This window comes from Rhea americana, unplaced genomic scaffold (assembly GCF_003343005.1).
Source record: "Rhea americana isolate MKP2758 unplaced genomic scaffold, rheAme1 scaffold_222, whole genome shotgun sequence".
Lineage (NCBI taxonomy): Eukaryota > Metazoa > Chordata > Aves > Rheiformes > Rheidae > Rhea > Rhea americana.
Genome location: NW_028186337.1, coordinates 606,821 through 610,178, shown reverse-complemented (window position 1 = coordinate 610,178; position 3,358 = coordinate 606,821).

The window sequence follows — 3,358 nt, the reverse complement described above, 5'->3', positions numbered from 1 at the left end:
GTTTCCCCTCTCGGGGGACGCGGGGGTCTTGGTTTGCTCCAACGAGCCATTAAGCAGCAGCCGACATCTCCAGCTATTGTAAATATATTAACTCGAGGCCTTTCGTTGCATTTATTAGACTGGAGAACAACATCTGGAAACAGATGTTTTCCGAGACAGAGCAGAGGAGGGAGGGAGAAGAAAAAACAGGAAAAAAAAAAAAGAGGAGGGGAACGCACGCAAGTGGAGGGTCGCGGGTCTGCGGAGCGGGGTCCCCTCGCAAAGCGCCAGCGAGCCCGTGCGCCGAGGAGCAGCCCGCTCGGCGCCGTGGGCTCGCTCCTCCCGGGCAGGGCAGTCCCGAGGGAGGCGAACCCTCGGAGGGGCTCCCGCGGGGGTCCGAGGGGCGCCCTGGCCCTTCCCTTCTGCTCGCCTTGGGGCGACGAGCCGTGGGAGGCTCCCRGCTGCTTTCGGGCAGGGACGTCAGCTGGGAAAGGTCCCCGGGTGGCAGAGGGCACCCGCCAGCCGGACCTCCTCTTCCTTCTCTATAGCTCAGTGCCATCGCTGTTGCAGGCAACAAGAGCAAAAAGCGCCTGAAAGCTGCACTTGAGCACCGGTACCTGCTTCAAATTTGAGAGGCCTGTTTCCGATTACGAGCAGCRGGGAGTAAAGTATATATACTTAGTAGATCAGTGTTAAAAAGTAGTAAAAACACCCGTGCAACTTCCCTTTAAAAGGCATGAGACTCTAAAGGCAGATCAAGCCCTTCAGGCTCAAAATATCTTTTTTTTTTTTCCTTTTTTTTTTTTTTTTTAATCTGTATGCTGCTACTGACAGAGTAAATAAAAAGGACTGCGTAAAGGAAGGTGTCTCGGCGGCGGTGCCCGGACAGGAGTCCCCGGGCCCCGGCGCTGCCAGTGCTTCGGCGCATCGGCTCCCCGCGCCGCAGCCCGGCTCGTGGGTTGTCTCAGGGCGGCTAAACCACCGAGAACGGGCRACGTTATATAACCGCCCCGTCCTTAGCGCATTCGGGAAGGGGACCCTGACAAGCAGCCAGATCTAATTTGTACTTTAAATTGGCTTCTGGGCCAGACGGTCATGATTTCCAGATGGAAAAGCCAGTTGTGCTCAGCAGCGAGCGCTCCCGGGCGTTACGCWCCCGGATCAGCCCTGTCCGCATCCCTCCAAAGCCTGGTGCTTTGCTTTTTCACGGCCTCGCGGAGATCCTCCTAAGGTCACCGTAGGTCCTGGCGAGACGGCACCGCTTCCCGTCACCTTTATCAAGCTCCGCCGTCCGGTTGTTTTTCCTAGAAGCCTCTTCGACAGCTGCAGRAGCTTTGTAGCTGCCCGAGCGGGGATTCGTCTCCCCGCGGACGTCCCCGCGCGGCGCCTGCTCCGGCCGTCGCCCCCGCCGGCCTACGGGCAGCCTGTTTAGCGCTGAACTGAAAATACTTTCAAAAAAGCAACTAGCGCGCTGCTTTTCCTGCACATGAGCGCTTCCAGGAGCTAAGCGCGGGCACAACGCGAAGCGTTTCTGGGGTGGATTAAAGTATAGCGCCTGCTGGAGGCCCCTTTCCTTGYGGCGGCCTGCTCAGGGAGCAGCCCTCGTGCCAGCAGGCTCGACGGCCCGCCGCCTRCAAAGGGGGGAAACTGAGGCACGGCCAACACAGAGCCGCTGCCAAGGGCTCCCGCGCTGCGCCTTGCCCCCCGCTCGCCGGGAAATCCCRCTTGCAGTGCTTTGAAGGTTTAGCACCTTTGRAAAAAAAAARAAGGAAACAGTGATGGTTCTGATAAAAAATAAAATCTCCAAATGCAAAAATAAATAGTGAAAAATGAGGCAAGACAGTGCCGGTGTCTGGCAAAAAGCGATGGCCATGCCGCCTAGATTGGCCGCTGCCGAGCGGCGCCTGCRTGAAATTGCATTGCCCTCAGTTAGCTTCGCACGGATCTACCAAGTATCCCACAGTCAAAACAGCTCGTCTCATAAAACACGTTATCAGCTGCGAGTGTTGGAGCAGCTTTTCTTCCTCTTCACTTAGACAAAACACATTCTCGCCTAGTGAATTAACGTGTCACCGGTTTCATCACACAGTTCCCAAAACCTGGGAACCTTGGTGCCAAAGCCGCCTGCCCCAAGTTTGCCAAAACGTCTAGTGCTCCGAGACTAAAAACCCAACCCAGACTCCCCCCTTACCTGTTTATTAATGAAGCAGCGAAACCAAAAGCCCTGCGTAGCCAGCAGCCTGCACACCAGTCCACAGGGCTGGAGCCTCCAGCTCAAGAGCAGTCACCCGAATCCATGTCCACTTAAAAAAAAACACACATTCGTGTCCACTTAAACAAAAAACACTTTTCTGTCCTTGTTTTCATCCTCTTCCTCATATAAATGAGGCAATCCAAGAGCATGCGCAGAGGGTTGTTTTCACCTGACCTTGGCGGCTTGGAAATCCAACATAAGGCGATGCATCAATGGAGCTTCAGTGAGGAGACACCAGTTTCTCCACAGAGGATCACCAGATGTCCATGGCACTTTGCCTCAGGCTGTAGATGTTGTCCTTGAGGGTCTAGGACTGCAGCCACCAAAATCAGAAATTACCTTGTATTGCCTTAAAAAGCTGCTCACCTCAGATCTGCTTCCACCAGGCTTTTGTGGTCGCCCCACAAAGCTCTTCCACTCTCAGCCACGGACACCCCATGGCACAGAGGCAATTTCCTGACCCGCTGCAGGGTGCTCTGCAAGTGGATGCCAGCAGTTTCCCAGCGCTSTCCAGCCCCACTGACGCTAACGCCTGTTTCTGCTCATTAGCGGTGAACCTTCTCAGGGAGCTTGGGCAAGAGCAGAGCAGCCAAGTCTGGCACAGCGTGTGAGCAAGTGAAAACCCTCCTGGATAAGGCAATGGAAGGCATCCAAGTCAAACAAGAAATTGGATAGTTGCAAGCACTCATGGCCTCTCTCTCCACAAATTAATTAGAAGAACCAGACACACAGTTTTGCTCCCATCCGCCTTCCGTTACTGGCCATAGCAACATCACTGGATGGGCRCTCGGCAGCACATAAGCAGGGTGGCAAAACACATTGGATAGCTTTACGCCCCCAGTGCCTCTGACTTGACGTGTTTTCTAGATGTTCAACCAGTTCTTGGCCTTCTTTGTCCTATTCCTCACAAGACCCAACATTTGAAATGGTTTCAGGGGACCTAGAAAGTTGCTATGGGCTGCCTGAAGCTCTGGCTGGGGTCAGGTCTATGGTCGTTCCCTATTTATTCCAGCACTAGCTGAAACAGAGCTGTCATTGTGCCAAACATCTCTGCCCCCAGGAAGAGAGCTGATGCCTGCCCCCAGCGATGGAAATGCTAGCAGCTGGCATGGGGCAGCACCGGAG